We start from the raw sequence: 7,366 nt of genomic DNA, 5'->3' as shown, positions 1-7,366 counted from the left end.
ATAGATCAATTTTGGTTTAAAAAAAATTAAGAGGAAAAAACTCTGGAATTTACAGAACTGGGTTCGATTCCTGGCTTGGTAAAATCTCTATTTTTTTTTTTTTTTTAAATTTAAAGGCAACTTTCTAATTAGCAAATTGTCTAAATCTATTAAAAAAAATCTATTTATATGAAAAAACAATTAGTTCAAAATTTAATTTTCCGCGCTCATATTTCTTTAAACAAAAGCTTATTAACTAAGTTTAAAAAGTAAATTAAAATCCTAAAAATAAATTCGTAAAAAAAATCGGCACAGCCCGATGCCAAAGACCGAGACTGTAAAATTTAAATATCTAAAAAAATAAAAATATAACCAAAGACCGTTTTTATTCGTGCCTTAATTCGAATTAATAAATTAATAGCGAGATTTACTATTTTTATAAATGTTACTGTTTTAAATCTTGCATTTGTTGATTAAGAGAGTGAGAATACTTTATTTATAATTATATTTATATATATATATATATATGGTTGTCATATTTTTTTAAGAGTATTTAATTAATACTTGCTGGATTCTAGTCTTATTTATATAATGCTTTTTATGAATAAATATTTTAATAATTGTATGTTATTAAATTTATATCAAAAAAATTTTAAATATATATTTTTATTGTAAAATAATAACAATGTAAATTATATATTTATATATTAATTAATGGCAATTATAGAAGAAAAATGTTTGTAATAAAAATAATAATACTAATAGTGTTAAAAAAAATAATTTATTAAATAAATTGTATAAAATAAAAATCTAAGCTGTAATAATAAATTGAATCGACTTTTTATAAAATTTATAAAATCAATAAAAGTTTATTCAACAAACTAAAAACTAACAACCGACTTATTTAACTTTAAGTACCGATTAGAAGTGAGTTGAACAGGATTCTCAGGATTTATAACCGGACGTAGTTCTTATTATTCGATCCATTCATCGATCGGTTCATTCATTTACCGGGAGATTTTTTTTCCTTCTGGAAAAATAATCTTGTTAAAAAGATATTGTTATAATTAACAAGTGCCAAAGACAAGACTCGGTTCTTTTTTTTGCCCAGAATTTTAAAAGATTTTTTTATCACCGGTTCTCGTTCTTCTGGTTCGCGGATCTTCTGGTTTCGGCTATCGACCAGTACAGGCACAATGACTCCAGGTTTCCTAATACGGGCCTCAGGTCGCTCTGAGACTAAGTGGGGGAAGCCAAAAGGAAGACAAAAACTGGAAAAAATTTATCGGGGAGGGTTAAATAAGAATAGCGAGTCATTTGAAGATCCAGAGGCTGCTCGGATCTGGAACAAGATAATAATCGAGGATGTTAATAATCTATATTATTAAGAGAATAAGAAAACTTGAATTTGTGCCTTTTTATATCATTCTCAGCAATAGTCAATTTATGATGATAAATATTTGGGCTCTATCTCTAGATACATAATTAAGAAATGACCCAGTATCTTGAGAACCATTGACATTTTTAAAGATATAAGCTCATCCCGACGTTACACACATCGAGACCTTTCATTTGAGTACCCACATCAATTTTTCATATATTTTATATTTATATATATTATATATATGTATATATGAAAAATATATCAAAAATGCATGTGGGTACTCAAATGAAAGCTCTTGATGAGTGTAACATCGGGATGAGCTTATATCTTTAAAAATGTTAATAATTAAGAAATGACCTTGTATTTTGTCAACTGATGATATTTTTAAAGATATAAGCTCATCCTGACATTACACTCATCGAGACCTTTCATTTGAGTACCCACATCAATTTTTCATATATTTTATATATTTATATATATTATATATATATGTATATATGACAAATATATGAAAAGATCATGTAGGTACTCAAATGAAAGCTCTTGATGAGTGTAACATCGGGATGAGCTTGTATCTTTAAAAATGTCAATAATTAAGAAATGACCTTGTATCTTGTGAACTATTGACATTTTTAAAGATATAAGCTCATCCTAATGTTACACTTATCAAGACCTTTCATTTGAGTACCCACATCAATTTTTCATATATTTTATATATTAGATATATGTATATATGAGAAATATATGAAAAATGCATGTGGGTACTCAAATGAAAAGTTTTGATGAGTGTAACATCAGGATGAGCTTATATCTTTAAATATGTTAATAATTAAGAAATGTCCTTGTACTTTGTAAACCATTGACATTTTTAAAGATATAAGCTCATTTTAACATTACACTCATCGAGACCTTTCATTTGAGTACCCACATCAATTTGTCATATATTTATATATATTAGATATATATGTATATATGAGAAATATATGAAAAATGCATGTGGGTACTCAAATGAAAGCTCTTGATGAGTGTAACATCGGGATGAGCTTATATCTTTAAAAATGTCAATATTAGTTAAGAAAGTACAGTGCAATTTAACAAAAGTAATTATTCAATAAAGCAAAATTTTATTTATTTATAGTTGCCAGTAATTACTAATTTAAATTGAGTTTAGTACAAAGTTACAAAGTACAAAAATAGATTAGGCTTTCTGTATTTATTTATTAACAGTTAATTGAAGCTTATCAAAAATATTACCAAATCTTTTTTTCAATATAAAAATTCAGTAATTATTAAAAAAAAAAAAAAAATAGTAGTCCGTTAAGTAGTTTAAGATCATAAGAAAGATACGCGTTAAATATATACACTGATTACTGATTGTATATAAAGTTTTTCATAAACTAACCTGTTTGAAGCAAGACCGCTTTTGCATTAGTTTATTTTATCATTTTTCATTTCATTTAATACTTTATGCATTATATATATTTTATCTTGAAGCAATATTAACTCACCAGCCAGGAGCGCATTAATTCTTTCCTGTTTGACGCGTTTAGCCGCGATATATTTTATATTAATATATAATATAACGTGCAATCAACTCTAGCTCGAGCAAAAATCCTCGAGAGGTTTAAATTGCCGGATACGGGATAGGACGTTTAATGCTAATTGCTGATAGTTTAGCGTATTAATTACAAACTATCAATCGTATCGCTACTTACGATATCTTTGTAATTGAACGTTTAATAAAATTAATTACTCGTAGAGTAAGTATCTAAGTTAAGTTTTCATTAATTTAACAATTAAAAATATTGAAAGGTAAAAAATTTCCATAATAAAGTTAGCCGACATTTTTATTTAATTAAATATTATTAAAATATTAATATTATTATTTTATTTAAAATTATAAAAAATAATTTTCCAGATGAATTGAAGCTTGTAGTAAACATTAACAGTAAGCGCATTGACAAGAATAAGATCTTTATGAATGAACTGAACCGCCGACTGGAGAATGGAGGCTGGAGACTTTAGACTGGCGACTCCAGACGTTACGTTACAAACTTGTTTCCAACCATTAATTTCTTTCATTATTATTATCATCATTATTTGTCCATTTGTTGATGCAAGTGCCCGCGATTCATAAAATATTTATAAATTCGAGCGCCGGAGCCGAAGGATTAGATTACTTCTAACACAGCAAGTAGTTCCAAAAGAGACTTGACGCCAATCTAAAAGAAATAGACGCCACCGGAAACTGTAAAGTACTGCAAGTACTGCAAGTAGAAGACCAAGATGTGAATTTACTTGTTTAGATCTACTGGTCGGCTATCTGATCGTCTTCTCTCTAAACATGAATTAGTGAAAATTCACTGGAATAAGTGAATATTCACTTTTTCTAAGTTCCAATCGAACCACTTTGGTTTCAAAGTGGTTCGATTGGCACTTAGAATTAGTGAATATTCACTAATTCCAGTGAATTTTCACTATTTCATTTTTAGAGAGTTCCAAGATCAACTTATAACTTATAACTCTTGACTCTTATTTATAAACAAGACGCTGCCTTTCTTGTTACATTGCACGCTTCATAACGCGAATTGTATATTTTATGGAAAAATTCCTGGAGAAAAAAAATTTGCTCGAGCAGATTGTGAGTTAATTAGGAAAATTATAGATAGAGATTCTTTTATATTTTGATATTAATATTGATTATGATAAAAGGAAAAAGTAAAGAGACTTATTTATTTTTTAGGAAGAAATGTGTGGGGATTTATTTGCGGAGACGGTCACCAGCTGGTCCAACTCGTTGTCCGACTTGACGACAGCTGCTACCAAAAAGAAGAATGGATGTTATGCTGGTAAGAAATTAACGAGAACAAACCGATGGATAACTTGGGTTTGTTTTGTTGGTCATATGCTGGGTTATTTTATAAATTTAGATGCTTTTTTTAATCATAGGATTTATTTGATATTGAATTGTTTGTTAGTCGGTATAAAAATTGATGTAACTCCTAAAATATTGAATTTTGGGAAAAGTTGTAAAATTGTACATTGATAGAAGGATTTATTTATTTATTTATTTATTTATTTAAATACAACCAAACCCAACAGCCGTAGCCATTAACAGGGTTAATAATTTTTACAAAGTTATTATTTTAAAATTATTTTAGTAGTAATGACAAGATAACCAAGAAAATTAAATAATAAATTCAGATTGTAGTAATCACTTCGTGGCTACTCGAGTAGATAAACATAAAAAATAACAAAAGAAAAAAGTAACAAAATTGTATGAAGAAAGTTTGAGCAATTATAGACATAAATTAAACTAAGGTCACTTCATAAAATAGTTTGCATAGAGATTATGATTAAGATTATGATTAGTTTGACAAGATTAAATCTAGACAATTATTTTGATAGTTAGTGGCTGAATTATACTGCTCAAATTTATGTAGATCACTAAAGTTATTAAATTGAATAATCAAAAGAAGTTGGTCCTCAATTCACCACTAGACGAACTCCAAGGGCACCAATGTCTTCATACGATGATAACAGCGATGTATCAAATATCCAGGTTTTTAAGAGATTGGCGAGTCTATTTAATAAGATTTATTAACTGTTAGTAAATGATTTTTTAACATCATAGAATTTAAGAAATATCTATTAACAGTTAATAAATTATTTATTAAATACGATACAAATATTTATTCAAAATAAAAAGCAATTTTCTTTTGACACTTTTTATAACCCTATAGCTGGAATACACGATAATAATTAAATTCACTAAATAAATTAACGTTTTTAATACTTAAAAATATAAAAGATAATTATGAGCTGTAATAGAATTTGCTATTTTACTATAAAATAAACGTTATTATAATGTAATATAATTAATGCAAATAATTTATAAAGATGATTTTTATTTATAAGCAATCTTGATGTCATATAATATTGCAAGCGAAACAAATTCACTCAACAAAATATTTATTAACTGTTAATAAATATTTGTTAACTATTAATAAATACTTATTAACTATTAATAAATGTACTTTCCTCCTAAATAAATATTTCATGAATGTTAAAAAATATTTATTAAATTAAATAATTATCTTCAAATAAATTAAATTATTAATAGTTAATAAATCCTTCTATCAGTGTAACTTTTACAAAATTTATTTTAATACTTAATTTATAAAAGTTAACTCTTGTAGTGAGAAGATTCAGCGGCCATGCGCCACCTGTTGGAATTTTCCAAAACTACAATGATAGAAGGATTTTTTTATATTTAATAAGCTTTATTAATTATTAATAAATGATTTTTTAACATCATAGGATTTAATAATTATTTATTAACTGCTAATAAATATTTGTTAACTATTAATAAATCCTTATTAACTATTAATAAATGTACTTTCTTCTCAAATAAATATTTATTGAATGTTAAAAAATCATTTATTAAAATTTAATAAATTAAATAATTGTCTTCAAATAAATTAAATTTTATTAATCGTTAATAAATCCTTCTATCAGTGTAGCTTAGACAATTTTATACAGAAAATGTTTATAAATTATCAAGCTATCTTTTTGTAGCTTGATAAATTTTTTATGACAAATTTCTATGAACTATCTTCAATATTTTAGGAATTATAGTTACTTAACTAGTGCTCGCATAGTCAAAAATATACTATAAAAATGATCATAGTTTCTAAAATATTTTTATCAAAAAATCTACAATTATAGCCGATAAAATTTTCTACAATAAACGTTTTAATGCTATGATTTTTATGTTATGTTATATTTTAGGAGATACAGTGTTTTAACTTGTACTTATTGTCTAGTCATTAAAAAAATTAATAAAACTATAAAATATTAAAAAGAAAATTAAATTATTCTTGTTAATTTTATAATTATTATTAGCTGGAAAAGTGGAGAAATATTGTACAGTAAATTTTCTACCTTACCAACAGTGATAATATTTGTAAATTACTTAAACTACAAAACTCTACGGCAGATAAGAGAAAAGACCCGCATTAGTTAACAATCCCGAAGAAATAATATTGACTTTATATTTAAAATATTTAAAGAAAAAATTAACAATAAAAAAGACAAAATTTTATAATATTTTAATATTTATATTTAATAATTATACATAATAGAGAAATGAATGTCACAAATTTACAATATTTGACAAGGCGTAAATAATCATCATATTTATTTATTTATATTTTAAAATAATAATATTAATTATTCTTACGTAATATATAATTAATAATTATTTATTTACTCGTGTATTATTTATAAATTTATACATCTTGGTCCATTTCCTTAATATTTGAGTAATCGCTATAGAAGCTATTATTCTACACTAACTTCTAAATTATATTACTGCAATTGTAATATCAATAATACAATTGTTATATTAATTAATAAACGATATTAAATGAAAACTCGAGAAATGGACCACTAAAAGTAGCGTTAATTATTAATTAAGTAATAACTAAAAGCGTTTTTATTTATATATAATAATAATAATAATAATAATCGCTGTTTTTAAAATATTGGAAGGACACTTGCAAAAATATTTTTGCGTCGATAAATTATAGGAATAAATATTTCTTATTTAATTAAACATCAAGTGACCTTTTTAATTATTAATAAAAAATTATAAATAATCCAAACAATTAACAGTAATTTAATTATTCCTATAATCGTTATTACTTATTTTATTATTTATTAGTGAAGAACCCTGTGATAAGTGCATTTTTCTATAATTTTTTTAATTAATATTATTATTAATTATTGTTAATTAATTAATTAGTAGATACTTGAACAGAGTTCTTCTTTACCGTAAAATAAATAAAAAATTTTACAATCGATTTTTATTATCAATATAATTATAGTAGTAGTATTAATTATTATTAGTTACAAAGTAATGAATTTTTATTTATTTATTATTATTATTGTTTACGAGATATTCTAGATAGATTTATTTAGTGGATAGTGTATATAATAGGC

Source organism: Cotesia glomerata, linkage group LG9, assembly GCF_020080835.1.
Source record: "Cotesia glomerata isolate CgM1 linkage group LG9, MPM_Cglom_v2.3, whole genome shotgun sequence".
In the NCBI taxonomy this organism is placed as follows: domain Eukaryota; kingdom Metazoa; phylum Arthropoda; class Insecta; order Hymenoptera; family Braconidae; genus Cotesia; species Cotesia glomerata.
This window is presented reverse-complemented; position numbering follows the sequence as displayed.